Source organism: Orycteropus afer, unplaced genomic scaffold (assembly GCF_000298275.1).
Source record: "Orycteropus afer afer isolate SDZICR_OR568_19922 unplaced genomic scaffold, OryAfe1.0 scaffold00021, whole genome shotgun sequence".
Taxonomy (NCBI): Eukaryota; Metazoa; Chordata; class Mammalia; order Tubulidentata; family Orycteropodidae; genus Orycteropus; species Orycteropus afer.
Window position 1 is genome coordinate 11,524,324 of NW_006921608.1, and position 21,748 is coordinate 11,546,071.

Genomic DNA, 21,748 nt, shown 5'->3' on the forward strand with positions numbered 1-21,748 from the left:
AAAAAAAAAAAGAAGAGTCGATGCTTTTGAGTTGTGGTGTTGGAGAAGAATGCTAAGAGTACCATGGACTGTTAAAAGGACTAACAGATCTGTGCCAGAAAATGTGCAGCCTGAATGCTCCTTGGAAGTGAGAATGGCCAAACTTCATCTCACCTACTTTGGTCATGTTGTCAGGAGGAACCATTCCCTGGAGAAGGATATCATGCTTGGCGAAGTGGAGGGTCAATGAAGAAAGGGAAGGTCCCTAGAAGACAGATTGACACAGTGGCTGCAATGATGGGCTCAGGTATAGCAAGGATTGTGAGGCCGGTACAGGACCAGGCAGTGTCTTGTTCTGCTGTGCATAGGGTCACTAGGAGTTGGAGATGACTCAACGGCATCTAACAACAACCACAACAACAACATGAGTCCAGTACTGAGTCATCTGGAAAGGGCAGATCTTTACCTTATGTATCCATCCGTTCAGTCCACCTATTATTTAACTTTGTCTGGTATTATTCAATATGTATATGTCTGACACACCCTACTATTTCATACTTCCACATTTCAACTTGCACAAGTAATGATAAGAGTAAGGAACTGAAATTAGGTTGATGTGAGTTCAGTTGCTGACTTTGCATTTGATCTTGGATAATTACTTTGACTGTCTAAGTCAGTTTTCTCATCTGTAAAATGGGGATAATAATAGTTTCTTCCTCAAAGTGCTGTTGCAAAGTTTAATAAGCACACTGCATATAAAGTTCTTAAAGCAATATCCAGCCCCTAAGAAGCACTCCATAATGATACTGTTCTTAGACTACAAACATCTTGAGATAAGGCTTTGTTTTATAGTAATAAAAACGTAACTATCTGTAAAGCATTTTTGTGCATATTACTTTGACCCTAATACAGAGGCTTGCAATTAGGAGGCAGGTTGCTGAGGAGAAATTGACATTCTTTTACAACAAAGGTGGCAGTAATTGACCAATCTTTATGGAAGGCAACATGGTATTAAGGATCAAAGACATAACCTTAGACTTTGCAGGACACATGCATACAAATGTATACACAAAATAGTTCATTGCACTCTTGTTGATAATATTGAAATTTTAGAAACAATTTCAATGTCCAACAATATAGGTCTGGTTAATAAATTCTGGCCCATTCATGCATAAAGCCTTCTGTTATGGATTGAATGGTGTTCCCACAAAAAGTTCTTGCCCTTGTGAACGTGACTTTGTTTGGGAATAGAGTCTTTGAAGAAGTCATTAGTTAGGTTAACATGAGGTCATACTGAAAAGAGTAGGTCCTGATCTTTCATGACTGGTGTCCTTACAAGAGGAAAAGGTTCATAGAGACAGGGAAACAGAGGAAGGATACCTTTTGACACTGCAGCTATAAGCCAAGGAACACCTAGTGCTTCCAGAAGAGAAAGGGGCATGAAACAAATTCTCTCTCCAAGACTCAAAGGAATCAACACAGCTGACACCTTGATCTCAGACTCCCACTCTCCAGAACTGTGAGACAATAAATTCCTGTTATAAGCCACTCCAGTTGTAGTGTTTTGTTACAGCAGCCCTAGTTAACTAATACACCTTCCCTGACTCACCATGCAGGATGAATCACTCCTCTCTCTGCACTGCCAGAGTATGGATACCCTAGAACAGTGTTCAATCCAAATGAGGAGCTTAGCCAATGAATGACTGGATCAATCCATCAATCAACAATTTTATGTGAGAGGCCATAAGGAAGCAGTGTGGTCTAGTGGAAAGAGACTTAAAGTCCTCAGTAGAAGACCTACCTCATAGTGATCCCCATTGGGTTTCCCAGGCAGTAAATCTTTACGGAAATAGAATGCCCCATCTTCCTTCCATGGAGTGACTGGTGGGTTTGAACTGCCAGTCTTCTGGTCAGCAGTCAAATGCCTTAGACACTGTGCCATCAAGGCTCCTTCTTATTGCTTACTAGCTTATCTTAGGCAAGTCACTCAACCAATCTGAGCCTTAGATTCCTCATCTATAAAATAATAATCATAGTAGCTGCCCATCCAATAACTAAAAAACTAAACTCACTGCCATCGAGTCACTTCTGACTCATAGCGACCCCTCCTTGGGTTTCCGAGGCAGTATCTCTATGGAAGTAGATTGGCCAACCTTCCTTCCAAGGAGTGGTTGTGGGTTTGAACTGCCAGCCTTCTGGTTAGCAGTCAAATGCCTTAGGCACTATACCACCAGAGCTCCCAATAACAGAGGTTTTAAATAGCCATAACAAAAACAAAAACCCACTGCCATGGAGTGGATTCCAATTCAGGAACCCTCATTGGGTTTCCAAGACTGTAAATCTTTATGGAAGTAATTTTCCTCATCTTCCTCCTGTGGAGCAACTGGTGGGTTTGAACCAGCAACCTTCTGGTTAGCAACCAAATGCCTTACCCACTACACCACTAGAGAGCCTTAAAGCAGCCATATATCTTAAAATGATAATGTTGTTGTTATTGTTATGTGCCTTCGAGTTGGACCCAACTCATAGCGACCCCTCCTTGGGTTTCCAAGGCAGCATCACTACAGAAGTAGATTGCCCAACCTTCCTTCCGAGGAGTGGCTGAAATCAATAATAGTAACAAAAAACTTGAATGTATATTTTTCTAATTATCAAAATAGAAAATTAAGCAGTATATTTTGATGTCTTCTCTGTTACTTGAAAGGCCCCCTGGTGGTGCAGTGGTTCAAGCCCTTGGCTGCTAACCGAAAGGTCAACAGTTTGAATTCACTAGTCGCTCTGCAGGAGAAAAATGTGGCAGGCTTCTGAATTGCAAATTGCTACCAGGCATGTCTGAGGGAACTCCGCTCCAATTCCTTTACTTCTAGCCCCGAAGCCGGTTGTCTTCTTATATCTTCAGGCTCCAAGATCTCAGACTCCTGAAGCCTGGAGTTACCTGTCTTGGCAGCTCACCAAATGAATATTGTAGCTCCCATCACCCAGCAGGTAAGGTATGAAAGCAGCCAGGCTTCAAAGCAGATGACACTGGGCTCCAGCAGCCCCTTCCTGATTGTCCCCAGTGTACATCCTCGTCTCTGGTCTCCTTATTGTCTTGGACCCATGTCTAATTCTTTTAGCTGCCAACACCCTCCCCTCTGCCGTTTCATGAGCTTTTAGTTCAGAATGATGATAACCCTCAAACTGCCCCACCAGGGCTGGGGTCTGTGGATAAACAGAGCGGGGGCTGCATTTGAGCCGAATTCCCTTTCTGCGCCTTGCCTCCTCGAATTTCTTCCTGTAACGCAGATCATCTCCCATTCCACCCCAGCCCCACAGTTCATCTCCTAGTACTGGGCGAACTGAATAAGCAGAGGTGCATATCTTTCACTTGAGATTCTCATGTCATCTCCCGATGGGTGCTCTGAGAACACAGCCCAGGCAGAAAGGAAACCAGGAAACACAGCCCAGCAGCTTTTGGTGGGTACATGGGAAGTATTCCCCATGATGCAAAGATGGCAACGCAGCTGTATAAAGGCTAAGCTAGAAAAGCATTTATGATTCCTATCCTGTTTTCTTTCCCAAACATTTAAAATCTACACATTGAAATTAGGAAGCTCGGGTGGTAGAGTGCTCAGCTGCTAAACCAAAGGTCAGTAGGTCGAAGCCACCAACAGCTCCTGAGGAGAAAACACCTGGTGACCTACACCTGTAAAGATTACAGCCTAGAAAACCAGTTCTGTTCTGTTACGTTGGTCACAAGTCAGAACCAACTCAAGGGCACAACCACAACATATTGAAATTTAAAAAAAATTTAAAAATGGAGAAAGTGCACCTTCTCCACAATCCCAACTTTATATTTCAAATCTTAGTTACTGAGCGAGCCCTGAAATGCGGGTGAGATAATGATCTCGGTTTCATCTCCCCTCTTTCCTTCTCTCCCTACAGTTTCTCCTTTCTCGTTTCTTTCAGAATCTCTCTTACATGTGATTTTTTGGAGTACTCTCTCTTTGGTAAGATTTCACTTCATAGTCAAGATGGCGAGATGGCCAAGTACAAAAGCAAGTTCAAACTGCTGATGCCATGTTCTGCAGGGTGTGTCCCTGCTGTCACTAGCCACAGAGCAGTCCTTATAGGCCACCAAATGAGACCACAGCAGATTCATGTGTCTATGGATTTTCTCTGCTTTGTGCCAAAATAGGACCACTGGTGGTGCAGTGGTGAAGTCCTCAGCTGCCACCCAAAAGGTCAGCAGTTCAAACCCACCAGCCACGCCGTGGAAGAAAGATGTGGCAGTCTGCTTCTGTAAAGATTTGTAGCCTTGCAAACTGTATGGGGCAGTTCTACTGTGTCCTATAGGGTCCTTAAGAGTAAGAATTCAATCCACGGCAATGTTCTTTTTTTTTTTTTTTTTTTGGTTTGTGACAAAATACTATCAGTGGAAGGCAGATGGAGCTATCGTTATAGCTAATCATTTGTTAGTCTAAGGACATCTTTTTGGCAGCTTCCATCTTTGGAGGGCGGGGGGAATAAAGGAAGGTGACAGCAGGGTCAGATTTGTGCTTTAGAGAGATCACCTTGGCAGCCATGTGGAAGACATATGAAATGTGTGCGATTTCAGGCAGTTAGAGGCAGCTGTGGTAACCTAGGAGAGAGATGGTGTGGTCGGTTATTATCATAATGGTTCCCAAGGAACCACACACCTTCCTGTGCTCACACACTTTTGCAGTGTGGCATCCCCGCTCCTAACAAGAGGTGGGGTCTGTTTCTTCATACCCTTGAATCTACCCCTGCCTTGTGATGTGATTGTACCAATAGAATGTGGCAGAAGCGACACTGTATGATTTTTGAGGCTAGGCCACTTTTTCCCTCTTGTAACCATTGTTGTTGGATGCCATCAAGTCAATTCCAACTCACGGTGACCCTACAGGGCAGAGAAGAACTGTCCCATAGGGTTTCCTAGGCTATAATCTTTATGGGAGTAGATTGCTAGGTCTTTTCTTCTGCAGAGCCACTGGGTGGGTTTGAACCGCCAACCTTTTGGGTAGCAGCAGAGCGCTTACTTAACCTTTGCTCCATCAGGGCTTCTTTAATGAGCATGCTGCAAATAAGTGGTCTAATTTTCTGGATGATGAGAGGGAAAGTGGAGGAGAACTAAGGGACCACAGCTGACAAGCGTTCCAGCAGCTATCTGACTGTAATCACACAAGTGACGAGACCAGCAGAAGAACTAATCATCAGAAACAATAAACCACTACTGATTTAAGCCACTAAATTTTAGGGTGGGTTGTTATACAGCAAGGAGCTCTGGTGGCACAGTGCCTAAGGCATTTGACTGCTAACCAGAAAGTTGGTGGTTCAAACCCACCAGCCACTCTGCAGAAGGAAGATGGGGCAATCTACTTCTGTAAAGATTTACCACCTTGGACACCCAATGGGCATCACTATGAGTCAGAATCAACTCCATGGCAGTAGGTTTTTGTCGTTGCTGTTGTTGTTGTTATAGGGCAACAAACAACCGATACAGATGGTTCTTGCTCTGAACTAGAGCAATATTAGTAGTTTTCATTCATTCAACAAATATTTTTGAGCACCTGTCCCTGGGGGCTTGCTAACCTAAAGGTTGGTGGTTTGAACTCACCCAGCAGGTCTACAGAGAAAAGATCTGGCAAACTGCTTCCATAAGTATTATAGCCAAGAAAACCCTATGGAAAGTTCTCTGCAACACATGGGATCGCCCTGAGTTAAATGGACTTGATGGCAACAGGTTTGGGTTTTTTTTTTTTTTCCTGGTTCTTGTTTTTATGTGACAAGCTCTACTCTAGGCCCTGGGAATACTACAGTGAACAAAATAGAGAAATATTCCTGCCTTCATGGAGCCTATCCTCTAGTCAGGGAGTAGACTGGGGAGAGGGGGATGGATTTGAGAAACAGGTGGTAGAATTGGAAGGGCTTTGTGATTGATTATATATGGAGGGTGAGAGGGGCTGGGAAAGAATGGATTCCATGGCTTCCAGCTTGGGCAGCTGGGGCAATGGTGGGGCCACCCAGAGGCAAGCAGATTTGACTGGTCAAGTCTTGGACACATGGGTCACCTGTGGAACAATGAGCTGGCATTTGTATGTAAGAGTCTGAAGCTTGGAGGGGAGGTTCAAGGTAAATATTTTGGGTTCATTCTGTCTTGGGTTTTATCCCATCATATATCTATCATCATGTATTTACCTATGCTGATCATTCTGAGACACTAGGAAATACAATGCCAATCAGGACATCTATGGAAAAATCCACTGTCTCAAGTTGTTGAACAGAAAAATGCAGGGCTCAGTGTGAAACAGATATGGGACAGAGAGTTTGGATATAGGCTGTGGTTTGAAACTATCATGCTGAATAAGATGGCATTGGAGTGTATAAAAGGATACAAGCGGATGGGCCTGGGAAAGATTAACATTCAATAAGATGCAGAGCAGTAGGTGGATGAGGAGGGGAAGAGGAGATAGGGAAACCAGGAAGAAAGGGAAGGTCAGGAAGAAGGAGACAGAACAAATCATGCTTTGCTGCTGACCCAGGATCACAGGGGCAAGAGGCTGGTGAGGAAGTACCTGGCTAACCATGTTCAACCATGTTGTTTTGGAGTTGAAACATCAAAGCATTTCAAGCAGTGTCTGGCTTGGTCTGAAACATGTTGCAGGAATGTGTTGCTCCTAGGAAGTCTACAGGGGAGGCTGACGGCTGCTCTGGGAAAGGCTGCACCCAGGAAGGGCATTCATACAGCCAATCCCCAAGGAGCTCGGCTTCCTACCATTACTGTAACATCTGGGGCTTTGTTTGCTCAAGTGCAATACCAGATTTCCTTTAAGCTGGACAGTTTATAATAATCTTGCACTTACACTTTGTTAAGGTCCGGGTGGTTTGCACTTGACTACTAAGTGAAAGGTTGGCAGTTCAAACCCACCCAAAAGTATTATGGAAAAAAGGGCTGGTGACCTGCTTCTGTGAAGATTACAGCCAAGACAATCCTATGGAGCAGGTCCACTCCATAACACGTGGGGTCACCATAAGTTGGAATCGACCCTACAGCAATGGGTTTTGTTTTGTTTTATGCTTTGTTTGTGAAAGACTATCACAGAGTCACTCCACTTGGGGCCCAGTGCTTCATGAAGCTTCCCCCAGGGAAGGCCTGTCATTCCGTGTAGGTAGGTGCTTATGTAGGTTAGTAAAACCAGGACGCAGAGAGCAGGATAGATGATTATGCAGCCAGCTCTCATTATCTGCCCTGATGAGGCCCAAATCATTCCAAATTTGAATATCCCAAAATTATTTATTTGGATCTTTGAAATTTATCAGAATAGAATTTTTATTCATTGGGGTTCCACCGAATCAAGAGTTATACTGAACCCAGAAGAGCACTGAGTACATTTTGTCATTGTCTCACCTTTGTGGTTGCTGAATAAATAAGTAAAGAAAAAGAAAGAAAGAAAGAATAAACTACGTAAGAGAACAAATTGCTTTCAAACTCTTCCTTGGTTTAGAAGTACTATTTGCATACAAAGAATTGAGGTATGCATTTGTTGTTGTTGTTTGCCGTGGAGTCGGGACCCGACTCATAGCAACCCATCCTTGGGTTTCTCAGGCAGTATCACTATGGAAGTAGCTTGCCCCATCTTCCTTTAGAAGTGGTTTTTATTTCTTTATTGAGGTGTGCTTCCAAGGAACGCTCCTGTGTCCCACTCTATTTGCACTTAAAGATAATCAAGCTATGTCTCCTTTGCCTAGTCTGTAATCCAGACTCCTCGCTAGCCTAGGTCGACTAGCTGTCTTCCCAGTTAGTCTAAACAGTTGAGATTTTGATACTAGCTAGACTGAATAGTGTCTTTTGACCTCTATCCTACTCTGAGCCCCAGGAGGTTGATCCCAGTGAAATATAAAAATAGGCTCCCTTTTAGTTGGTTCAGTCAGGAGCTGAGGGAGGGAGGCAGGAGGAGAGTGCAGTCAGAGGACTTATCCCTCCAGGTATTATGCTCCCCCACTGTAAATGGCTGTGGGTTGGCCGCATTCCTCTGCAGAGGGTCACAGCTTCTGTGGGAGTGACTGTTCATCCCACCTATTACCATGGAGGGATTCTGATTCATAGTGACCTGTGGGACTGAGTAGAACTGTCCCATAGGGTTTCCAAGGCTGTAGTTTTTACAGAAGCATATTGCCACATCTTTCTCCCACGGAGTGGCTGGTGGGTTCCAACTGTCAACCTTCCAGTTCCCAGTCGAGTGCTTACCCAGCATCCATGAGGGCTCCATGCTCTGTGCAGCGCCCCATTCTGAGCTCTGAGAATCACTCCCTCCTGTCCTCATTTAGTACTGCAGCAGTAGCCCTGTCACTAAGCATTAAACCTTAAACTCTGCTCACACACTCCTGTAAATACCTGTAGTTCCTTTATTAAACTTCCTCCCACTACCCAGTTTGAATGTGCTCTCTGGTTCCTGCCAGGGTTCTGATAATCCACTAGAGAAGTTTATCAGCACCTCTCATGGGCTAGGGGCTGTGCTATGTCACCAGCTTCATATGTCTTACTTAGCTCATTTAACCCTAGCAACGAGCTTAGGTGGTAAGCAGTACAGTGAAACTTGTGAGAGCTGGAACTGGACAGGACTACCTTGCTTTTCCTGGTCTTACAAGATTCCCACCTTTGACAAGGTGCAGTCTTAAGACTGTCCTATCACTTGTTCTAGTGGAGAATATTTGCGTTTTCCTTTTCTGACAGATTCCTGCCTCGCACAGGTTCCAGCTTTCACAGGTATTATAGTCTCCACTTCAGAAATGGAAAAACCAAAGGCTGGCAGGATAAATAATTGGCCTGGTCTCACCCAGCCAACAGGGGGCAGAGCCGGCACACAAACCCAGGTCCCTCTCCCTCCAAGACACCAGATGCCATGTTCTCACCACTCTGGGGTGCTTTCTGTCTAAAGGGTTTCCTCCCGCAGAACAGACTCACCTTCACGTTGTGTTTCATTTGGGCTAATGTTAAGTGTTAGCATTTCCCGAGCAGCCACTGACAGATACCAGGGAAAACTCCCGAATCAGCTGAGGCATAGCAGATATCACACTTGGATTAAATATTTGCAATGAAGATGCAAGGAAGAGATGTTGTTGTTGTTGTTGTTGTTGTTATGTGCCATCGAGTCAGACTCGACTCATAGCGACACCTCCTTGGGTTTCCGAGGCAGTATCACTACGGAAGTAGATTGCCCCATCTTCCTTCCAAGGAGTGGTTGGTGGGCTTGAACTGCCAGCCTTCTGGTTAGCAGTCAAGTGCCTTAGCCACTATGCTACCAGAGCTCCCAAGGAAGAGATACATAACCATAAACCAAAACCAAACTCACCTCCATTGAATTGCTTCTGACTCACAGTGACTCCTGTCGGGTCTCCAAGGTTGTAAATCTTTAGGGAAGCAGACTGCCTCATCTTTCTTCCACAGAGCAGCTGGTGAGTTTGAGCCAGTGACCTTTGATTAGCAGCCAAATGACTTAACCACTACACCACCAGAGCTCCTTATACACAACTGTGAATAACCATAATTTACTTTTTATGAAAACAAGGAGTTGACTAAATAATGAGGCCATGGGCAGGGAGGGTAGAGAAAGTCCAGGGAGGTGACATTCAATGAAGAGGAAGAATTTCTGTGCAGCCAGGTAGCGGCTTGGAGTGTATTGTGCATGCTACAACCAGGGCCCTGTCTTTGAAAGCACCGATGGTTCTTTATAAATATTGATGCCCCAAATGGCCTCATGAATATTTATTTACCCTTGTCACCAGTCTTCACCAGGGTTGAAGGAGTGGGCCATCAATCAGTGCTGTCAGGGATTGAATGTGCAAGATTGCTAAATGAGAAGCTATCAGATGTGTTCATCTCCAATCGGTATCCTGAGACTCATTTATACTTGTTTGGGCTTTTTAACAATAATATCATATTTTTTCATTTGGTTTGATTCTTATTTATGTCTTTAAGCTGAGAATGCTCCCAATCTGCCCCCAGTGGCTGGCTTGAGAGGTGACTGAGTTGCAAAGCTTGCATGGCCAGAGGTCCCCCAGCTGCTGAGGCAGGAACAATTCAATCTCTACAGCAGAAAAAATTTAAAAGGCAAGTCTGTGCACTATTTCCAGTCCATGGATCTGTGGGTGAGCAGAGTTACAAAAGCCACACATGCCCTGGCTCCATCTCTCTCTGCCTGGTCACGGTCCTGTGCCAAGGCTAACACTCTGAAATTTAAGACAAGTGTTCTTTCTAAAACAGTTGCAAAAATAGGCTTTCACAGTCAGTGATCCTACCTCATTCCGAGATGTCCCCAAATCCTATTTGTCTAAATACAAAGAAGTCTTCTTTGACAGGCAAATATTCTTTCTTAGTTCATGTTCTTGCTATTGAAATTAATGAAAGTAATGCATGATGTTAAGTTTTAAAGGCTAGTTCTCTATCTTGGGGGGTCTCTCTAATGAATTTACACTTTCAGAAGCACCAATAGCAGTTGCCATCATATCGATTCTAACTCGTGGCAGCCTGTGGGTGTCAGAGGAGAACTATGCTCCACAGGGTCTTCAATGGCTGAATTTTCAGAAGGAGATTGCCAGGTCTTTTTTCTGAAGCGTCCCTGAGTTAACTCAAACCTAGTAGCTGAGCATGTTAACCACTTGCACCACCCAGGGCTCCTTCAGGAGCCACAGAGGAAGGTATATGGGAAAAAACAGGAGTCCCTCGGTGACACAAATAATTACGCACTAGGGTACTAACTGAAAGGTTGAGAGTTCGAATAAACTCAGAGGTGCCTCAGAAGACCAGCCTGGTGATCTGTTGCTGAAAGTCACAGGCATGAAACCCTATGGAGTACAGTTCTACTCTGAGACATGCGAGGTTGCCATCAGTCACAATCGACTCCACAGCAACTGGTACTGGTATGGGAAAAGTACCTCATGAAGTTAAGAGCTCTAGAGTTGAGCAGTGCTAATACTGAAACTCCTTTTTTAATAAGATGAAAGGTAAAGTGATTTGCTCAAGATCATGTAGCAGATTCATGAAGAGTGGAAGCTAGAACTCAAGGTTCCACATCCAGTTCTCTTTACATGATATTTGTCATGTATATAGTGAGATACTTTCCGAGTCCTTTGACGACATACCAGAAGTCCCAGGGTCTGTTCTTTTTATTCTTACAGTTCGTTCATAATCCACCTCTAACCAGTCACTTAATCTATAAGTCACTATATTAAAGAGTTTAGCCAGAAAAGAGCATAATTTTTAGGAGTGTGTTTGCTGATATGCAAAACAATCAAATTGAAATGATTTAGTGCAATAAAAGCCACACTTAAGTGGCCTGGATATTTTGTTCTTGGAACTCTGGTGGCATAGTGCCTAAGGCACTTGACTGCTAACCAACAGGCTGGCAGTTCAAACCCACCAGCCACTCCTCGGAAGGAAGGTTGGACAATCTACTTCCGTAGTGATACTGCCTTGGAAACCCAAGGAGGGGTCGCTATAAGTCGAGTCCGACTCGACGGCACATAACAACAACAACAACAACTGTTAATGTCTAGAAGAATGCACAACTCAGAATAGCAGGAACACTACTAGTCTTTTTCGTGTTTTTCTCACAGTCTAGCAGATTGCCTAGCATCTAGTTAACACTCAATAAATATTTGCTGCATACGGGAATTGTCTTAGGCTGGGTTCTCTAGAAAGGCAAAACCAATAAGAGAGAGAGAGAAAGAAAGAAAGAGAGAGAGAGACAGAGAGAGAAAACGTTTCAAGTAAATGACTCACACAGCTGTGGAGGCTGGCAAGCCCCATATCCATGGGCCAGGCATCAGATGGAGGTTTCTCCTGACTCATGGTTGTAGAGGCTGATGAACCCACAATTTACCAGCAGACTACAGGCTGCTGGCTCACAGGGCCGTGGGAGCTGGTGAATCCCAGGAACTGCAGGACAGACAGCAGGCTACTGGTTCATGTCCCAAGAACCCATGCTCAGAGGATGATGAGTTGGACGCACAGTCGAGAGAGTGCAGGCTTCAGCAGAACATCCACATATATTGGATGCAGGCCACACCCCAAGGAAACTCCCCTTTTAACTGACTGACTGTTCACATCACATCACAAAATTGAGGATAATTACATAATATCTGCCAAACCACTGGGAATCCTGGCCTAATTAAGTTGACACATAATCTTAACCATCACAGGATCATCATGGAATATTGGCAGAAAATTAGAAATGAGTAGGTTATAGTATACAAAAGCTATCAGAACATTCTTGGGAGCATATTGTGATGGTCAGATGTTTTGGATTTTCTTCTTCAAATGCCTTTATGTCTTATTGGTGACAGGGAAATTATTTACTTCTGACTTTAGCTATTATTGATTTTTCACTGTATTACAAATTTTATAAGGTTAAGGGCTATTTCTGTATTCATCTCTGTATCTCCAGGACTGAGCCCAAGGCTTGGCACAGAGTAATCACTCCATAAATGTTGGTTGTGGTGTTTCTTTTTTACAACCCAAAAAGAACATTTACCAACTCTCCACTCTGTGATTGTCAACAAGATTTGCAACTCTGCACTCAAGGCACTGGCGAGCTTCAAGACTCTGTAGTTAGCTTCAACTTTTATATGGCGATGAAATACAACAAGCTCCCTAACTTTGGCCCAGATAAGCTCCTCGCATTTAAAAATACAATATACCAAAGTGTCAATGAGAGTACCAGACAGCTCAGCTATAAGAGAAATAAGAGTTCCATAAGCACTCAAAAAATCAATGAACTTCTCTCACACCATTAGAAAAGTGAATGAATAAATAAATAACTTTGGCATCTCTCTCACCAACTCTAGTTTCTCATCTGAGGGGCATATGTTTTCTAAAGTATTTGTTCTTTTGAGCGCTTACAGATGGCAATGACTTACAAGCCTTTTTAATTCTAGTAACACACTGCAGGATCCTAACCAAATCCAAATGGCATCAGCGTCTAGACTTGGAAACTTGGATGATCACAAACATACATGCCAAATGCCTGTCAATTTATGCTGAAATACTATGCAAGGATGTGGAAGGAAAAGGCATTCCAGATGTGGAGAAGGCATGGAAAAAAGCTCAGCAATCGAAGGAGCAGTGATTGGATGACATCAAAAAGGCAAGTGTAAGTAAAACAAAGTTTGTGAGAAAAAGTACAGAGTGATAAGATGGGATATGTGGATTGGGTCCATGTACCCAAAGGCCTTGAATTCCGTGAGTCAGTTAGCTATTGCTGCGTAAACAGAGTACCATAAAACTAGAGGCTTGCAGCCATAAGCATTGAATATTGGTCACAGTAGTATTACAGTTCTTTCGGTCTTGATGGGTTCACTCCTGCTTCTGCAGTCTGCTGTGGGTTGGTAGATAGCTTGGCTGGTCTTCTCACATCTGGCTGTTTGTTGGCTACAGTCTCGTACAGGAAAGAGTTAATGTCATAGGCCCGAGGTTGCTGTCAGAAGGACCTGACCCTTTCTTGCCTGAGAACTTGACTTTTAGAATGTTACTAATTATGTTTGTTTCCCATGGTGGTTGTAACAAATTACTACATACTTAGTGGTTGAAAACATGAATTTATTATCTTATACTTTTGGAGGTCAGAAATCTAAACTAGGCCAGCAGGGTAGGATTCTTTCTGGAGAGTCTAGGGAATAATCTATTTCCTTGCCGTTTCCAGCTTCAAGAGACAATCTGTACTCCTTGGCTCTTGGCCCCTTCCTCCATCTTCAAAGCCAGCAGCCTAGCATTTCAAATCTTTTTCTTTATCTAATCTCTGCTTCTGTCACCTCTCTCTCACCCTCACTCTCTGGCTTCCCTTTTTAAGCATCCCTTTTTTTTTTAAAAAAAAAAAAAAGCATTTTATTGAAATATAATTTCCATACAGTGAAATACACAAAACTAAAGTGACATGGGTCAATGCATGTCTTTCTTTTTTTTTTGCAGTGTTCCCTCCCATCCCTGGCAACCAACAAAGAAAGTTTCCCTCCATATATAAACCTTTCTTGACCCTCCACAACAATGAACTAATGCTATATTTGTCCTTCTGTGATTGACTTGTCTCACTCAGCATAATGTCCTCCAAGTTCATCCATATTGTGTGGTGTTTTGCAGACTCTACATTATTCTTTAGTGCTGCATAGCATTCCAGTATGTGTATGTACACAGTTTGGTCACCCACTCTTCTGCTGATGGGCACGTAGGTAGTTTCCATCTTTTTGCTATTGTAAATAGTGCTGCGATGTACATGAGTGTGGATACATCTGTTCCTGTCCTGGCTCTTACCTCTCTAGGATATATACCTAGTAATGGGAATGCTGGGTCAAATGGTATCTCCAATTCCAGCTTTCTAAGGAATCACCATATTGCTTTCCACAGTGGTTAGATCCCTTCACAGCCCAACCAGCAGTGTATGGACTGTAATGCTCTGTTTTCTCCAAGGCATTGTGACGTTTTTGTGTTTATATTTAATTGATGATTGTATATTGGAGTGAGTTGCCCTTGATTTTCATTTTCTTTGTTTTGTTTGTATGTTATGTATGCAAGCAGGGTACTGTGCTGTGCTCCTCTGTTCACTAGTTGACAGCACATATACACTCATGACCTGTCTCCTTTCCTGTTGTCAGCCTCTCATATGTCCCTGTTGACCTTGGCAAACAGAGCCTATTCTTAGGTCCCTGGAATATGAATGAGAATGCTATCACTTTAAAATCCTAAATGGCTACCACTTGTAAAGATTCAAAATGGCTGCACCTTCTGTCACTTTAAATATCCAAAATGGCCACCGCTTATAAACTTTCAAAATGGCTGCACCCCTGATCACTTTAAATATCCAAAATGACTGTCACGTATAAACAATCAAAATGGCTGCTACTTCCAGACAGCGGAAAGTTAACAGCTCAGGTTGTCTCCCTCCTTGCTGTTTCCCTTCCTAGTCATAGGCCACCAGTGCAGTCATCCCTGCAGCCCTTGGTGACCAGGGCTGATCTTTAGGTCAATTCTCAGGTCCCAACACCACTTGGAAATAATATTCAGGCTGTTGGTCCCATCAGAGTAGCTGACAGTCGGCAGATCTGACCATCTCTGTACTCACTGTTTTCATTCAGGTTTTTCCACTAGTTGGTGCCTAATCCACTTCTGTATAGTTCCTTTCAAAGCTCAGGGCTCCAGGATTATCTTCTATATCTCTGTCAATTGATTTTTCTTTTCTTTGTTGAAGAGGGTCTGTGTCGCTTGCCTGCCTAGTCCTCCATCTTACTGGAAGTCCCCCTTTAAGCATCCTTTTGAATACACTGGATCCACTCAGACAATCCAGGATACTTTCCCCATCTCAAGGTCCTTAATTTAACCATATCTGCAAAGCCACTTTGCCATATAAGGTAACATATTCACAGGTTCTGGGCATTGGAACATAGCCATTTGGTGGGGGGCATTTTTCTGTCCTCTACACTAACTGTTAAGGTTGCTTGGCATGCCTGGGCCACCTAACCCTCCTGAATCAGCTTGCCTAGATTGTGTAGACAAACAATGTGATATATGGTGACAACTGCTTTCCTTCTGGAGGTCTGGAATTTCAGTAATTATGGCTGCTCACACAGGCAGAGAGTGCTATGTGACCAGTCCCCAGTAACAACCCTGAACTCTGAGTCTCAAACAGGCTACCGAGCAGAAACACTGTGCATGCATTACTGCATTTCATTGTGAGAATAATAGGCATGTTCTGGGAAATGTCTCTCCCACCAGAATAGACAACTTTGGGAATGTGCACCTGGACTCCTTTAGGCTCCACCTGATGTACTTTTTTTCCCGGTTGTGTGTCCTTTTCCTGTTATAAACTACAGCCATGAGTACACCTGCTTCTGAGTCCTGGGTGTCCTTCTAGCAAGTTACCAGACATGTGGCTGGTTGTGGGACATCCCCAAACAAGGCTGATCCAGGGCTAGTCTCAGCTAGAACAATGAGTCTCTCCTCCATGCCATCTCCCATCCTCCAGCAGTTTAGCCCAGCCTTGCATTTTCATGGAAGGGTACATCTGCATGGAAGCATGCAAGATTTTTTTAGATCTAAACCTGAAACTGGCACTTTGTCAATTCCATCACATACTATTGGCCAAAGCAAGTCACAAGGCAAATCCATATTCAAGGGATGGAGGGAAAAAATCCACCTTTTGATGGGAGGAACTAAAAAATTCCACTGCAACAGACATGAATACAGGGAGGTTATTAGTTGGGGCCATCAATGCAATCAATCTACCCCGTGTTGTTGAGAGCTTGTACACTATTCAGTAGTCAGTAGAAAACAAGAATAATTGCTTTTAAAACAGGAAAACACAATAACAAGTGATGCTTTGGGTTCATTAATTGATAGTAGGGAGTAAAATAGACTGACAAAGGGGAAATCCTAGAGACAAAGAAGTAGTTAAAAGCCATAGGCAATTGTTCAGGAATGCAATAATAAGCAACTCGAGTATCTGTCAGAAAACCAGGTTGTCTAACTGAGATCAGCAGAAAACCATGTTAACCAAGCTTTGCAGTGGGTAGAGCTGATGGTATTTATGCTTATTTATTGAGCATGTACTACATGCTGGGACTACAATGGTGAACAAAATAGACAAGTTTCTATCTTCATACAGTTTATCTTCTAGAGGGGAAGATAGACAATAAAAAATAAAGAAATTCATTTTCCAGATACATCAGATTGTCGTCAATGTTAAAAGAAACATGGTGAAGTATTTCTAAAAAGGAAATATTTAAGCTGGGTCCTAGAGAATTAGAAGGAAGCAGCCTTACAGAAAAGAGGGGGTTCTAAGCAGAGGTGATGGCATGCACAAAAGCCCTAAGCTTGGGAAGAATGTGGTCTTCTGTAAGTGCAATCAAAGGCCTAGTGTTCCCAAAGTATAAGGAATGAAGGGAAAATGTGCCTAGTGAGGAAAGGAAGACAAACAGACCCCCAGTTCATGCAGCAGGGACTTTTCTGGCCACAATAGAGTCTGGATTTTATTCTAAGCAAAGCTAGAAACCATAGAAAGGTTGTATGCACTAAAAATGACAACTCTGGCATTGAGGGGCAAGAGTAGAAATGAGAAGATTGCCTAGAGTCTCCCTACTCGACACTCCACAGACAAGCAGCATAGGATTCACCTGGGAGCTTTCTAGAAAAGCAGAATTTTGGCCCCCTCCCAAAACTTAGGATCAAAGTCTGCATTAAACAAAATCACCAAGTGATTCATTTACATGTTAAAGTTTGACAAGCTCTGGGTTAGAAGAACATGGTGGTAAAGATTAAGGAGATGGAGAACCAGAAAGGATATCTTAAAGACAGTCACAGGCATGTAGTATTAAAAGCTCATATCAGGGAAGTTGAAATCATGAGAACAAAGTTCAAGACATGCAGAGACATTAGATGCAATTACAGATCACCAGTGTTTGGTGTAGAGGTTAAGGCATTTGACTGCAAACCAAAAGTTGGTGGTTTGAACCTACCAGCCACTCCACAGAAGAAAGATGGGGCATTCTGCTTCCATAAAGATTTATAGCCTTGAAAACCCACTGGCATCACTGTGAGTTGGAACTGACTCAATGGCAATGAAGTTTATTTATTTTATTTCTTAATGTTTGATGTCAGTATTATTTCAGGCAGAAATCCAGTACCCTGGAGAGCTCCCATGGAGCTCCCATGAAGCAATGGTTGTCAGAAGATGAAAAAGTCTAGGGATCTACAAAAAATTACTTTTATGCCCAAAACTTTGAAGCCATCCTTGACTGTATCCTCTTGTTGATCACTGGATTAAGCTATAAAATTCCTAGAAATCATCTTCATTACTCCAGGAACTTCCTGTTCCGCATGATAGAAGAGCCATGAGGTCTCCTCTGATTTGCCTTGTTGTTGTTGGGTTCCGTCAAATAGATTCCAACTCATGATGACCCCATGTGACAGAGTAGAACAAAGTAGAACATAGGGTTTTCTTGGCTGTAATCTTTTGTGTGTGTGTGTGTGTGTGTGATTTGAGTGAAAATTTACAGAGCAAATTCACTTTCCATAAAACCGTTCACATACACTTTGTTTCATGACATTGACTACAATTTACCCCAATGCAACAGCTCCCTTCCCACTCTTCCCAATAGTTATCCCTTCCCTGTGTTCATCCCTCCATGCACTCCTGCCCCCTGAGCTGTCTCCCTGTGCATAAACAGCCCTTCTTTTTTCCATGATTGTTCTCTCCAAGGAGTGTATCTAGCTCAGGTAAATGTTCAACTCATATGCCTGTCTTTTGTTTGGCTGGAAGCCACAGGTGTGGGTTCAATTCCAGACCTGAAGGGCAGCTAGGGGCCATAGTCTCCGTGGTTTCACCTGGCTCTATCAGACCAGCAAACCTGGTGCTCCTCCCTTTTTTTTCCAAATGGTTTTGAGTTTTGTTCCACATTGTTCTCCCTCTCTACCAAGGACCTCCTACATAGATGCCCCTCCAAGTGGTTGATAGTGGTAGCTGGGCACCATCTGGTTCTTCTGGTCTCACAGTTATGTAGGCTGCAGATCACATGGCTGTAATTTTTTATGGAAGTAGATTTCAGGTCTTTGTCCTGCAGAGCCACTAGGTGGGTTTGAACCATCAACCTTTTGGTTAGCAGCTGTGTGGTTAACCATTGAACCACCAGATTTGCATACTCAAATGAAACTACAATCCTGAAGGAGTCCAGAAGACCAAGATGAGGTAGAGGTGAGAGGGAGATATCTTTCTTGATATCATTTGCTGTCAAGAACCCTCTTTTCTGGAACAGGAACTGGTATTTGACCCACAGTCAGGGATTCAACATTAAAATAGAAATTACCAAAGCATTAACTGTAGTTCTGGAAATTGAAAGAGCCATATTTTGGGGAGATTGTGAAAGAAAAATTAACAGAACTTGGTGAAGAATAAGGAAAAAGGGAGGGTGGAGTGCCAGACTCCTAATTGTTGCCATGGTCCATCTATTGCCCTCATCTATCTGGTCTACAATCTTCTATAGCAAATACCAAAACTTCCATTAAAATCACACTGACCTTATGAAGTACCAACCACTTCATTTCTGTCTAAAATTGCTAAGATTAAAGACAAGTTTAAATGCTATTGAACAACTGGAACTTCATACATTGTTGGTAGGAATGTAAAATGATACACCATTATGGGAAAAGGTTTTATAATTTCTTGTGAAGTTAAACATACACTGTATGACCACACAATGCAGTAATTCCACTCTTAGGTAAAACATATCTCCCAAAGGAGACTTATACAAGAATTTTAGAGTAGCTTCTTCATGATAGCCCAAAACAGGAAACAACCTAAATGCCCCTCAACTAGAGAAAAGAGAAATAAATTGTGGTGTATTTGACTAATAGAGTATTAGTAAGCAATATAAGCCAATAAATAGCTGATATACACAACAAAAACAATTTAAAAATTGTATGGATAAAAAATTGTGGTGTGCTTACATAAAATATCACTTGGTAATAAAAAATAAAATATGGATACATGGAACAACAAGCGTAAACTCAAAAATAAAATGCAAGACACACAAAAAGTCCATACCATATGATTCTATTTATATGAAATTACAGAAAAGGCAAAATTAATCTACGTTGATGAAAATCAGGAGAGTTGTTGCACACTGGTGAGATAGAGATTGAATGCAAGGAGACAGAGGACAACTTTCCGGATGACAGAATGTTTTACATCTTGACTGGGGAGTTGGTTACATAGATGTATAGTGCCTAAGGCACTTGACTGCTAACCAGAAGGCTGGTGGTTCAAACCCACCAGCCACTCCTCGGAAGGAAGATGGGGCAATCTACTTCCGTAGTGATACTGCCTCGGAAACCCAAGGAGGGGTCGCTAAGAGTTGGGTCTCACTCAACAGCACATAACAACAACAACAACATACATTTGACAGACCTCATCTAATTGTACACCTAAGATCTATGAGTGTTATTGTATATAAATTTTACCCAAATAAAAAAAATGTTTTTAGTCAATAACAGAAATGTCCCACTGGCCTTCTTTTGCCTTGTTCCAAGTGGACATGTATCTGTATCTGCTGTGTTGTTTCACTCGAGAAAAATCTGTGAGTAACACTCAACAATCCTTCTGGTGTAGAATGAATGTGGCAGAGGGACTGACTGGCAGTTTGCCAAGTGGCTGGTACAAAGCTGGAAGCAGCTGGGCTTAGCAAAAGCTTTCATCCAGGTTTAGAACAATGCTCATAGCATGTGACCATGAAATCGTAACATCCCCACTGGAGTCTGTGTGTCACTGGAAATCTCATTTAGAGTGGACTCTCCTCTCCTGAAGAATTGTTCAGCTGCTATTTCAGGCCGTTCTAGTTTCAGTGGCAATGGGGGAGGAAAAACCACAGGTTTTCCATGTTGTGAAAATCCAGTTCTGTAGAAAGGGTCCTAAAAAGGGAGTCAAAGAGCATGACTAACAACAATGTGGCCACACGCTCCTGGATCTGCTCTTTTTTCCCTCCCACCATGAATGTTGTCCCAATTCTAGTTGAGCTTTGGAAAGTGGATTGATTTTACCAACTTGTTCTGAGTGTCACATATGAAGGAGGTGCTGAGTCACGTACTTGGAATGCAGATAAATGAGAAGGCTGACCCTGGAGGAACTCAGTCTGGTGGAAATTAGGTTTCTCTCACATCCCTCATCTAATCTGAGCCTTTCAACCACTATGAAAGACTAACTAGTCTAAGCCTGCTGTTCTCAAAGTTCCCAAGACCCAGAAATTCCATCCAATTGAAAGTATTTTCGTAGCAATCCTAGGAAGTGTTTGGCCTTTCCACTGTAACGACATTCATGGTGGCACCTTAGCATGAATCAAGTCAGTGGTACACACTGTGATAGAAATCATTGAATTCCTCACCACTAGTCTCTGGTAGCATAGTGCCTAAGGCATTTGATTGCTAACCAGAAGTCTGGAGGTTCAAACCCACCAGCCACTCCTCAGAAGGAAGGTTGGGCAATCTCCTTCCATAGTGATGCCTCCTCGGAAACCCAAGGAGGGGTCATTATGAGTCGGGTTCGACTCGACGGCAGTGAGTTTTGTTTTGTTTTGTTTTTTTGGTTTAGGCACCTGCAGAAGCGACTATGACCCTGATTTCATGAATGAGGAAACTAAGATTCAAGAGAAATTAAATAATTTTCCCAATGTCACTTAGTAAGTAGTAAGCTGAGGCTTGAATGTTCTTACGTTCTTATGTTGGGTTACATGTTCTTTACAATGCATGATGAAGATTTATATGAAAAAGGCACGTGTCCTTTCTCCACCATAAATTCATTGAGAGTTTTGCATCATGTTGTTATTAGTTGCTGTAGAGTTGGTAAAAGAACAAAATGTTGTCTTCCATAGAAAGAAGGACAATTGCAAAACCCAGGAAGTCTTAGTTCTAAAGAATGTTGGGAACTCAAAAGCACAGAACTGGTGGAAGGAAAGGAATCAAGGGCCAGGCTGTGCCGCATCCTTAGGAAGGTATTTAGACTGCCATTTGTATATTGTCTGAATGGATATGGAGAGTGCAGGCTTGGGCAGACAAATGATCTATACTCACGGTGAGTGGTCTAATGGGTGGATTGATCTGATGGATGGATGATGAATGTTTAAGCAGGTAAGTGGCTCATGGTCAGATGTCCATTAGCACAATGGTGATGTGATCTGATGGGTGGATCTGATGGATGGATGATAAATGTTTAGGCAGGTAAGTGGTTGATGGTCA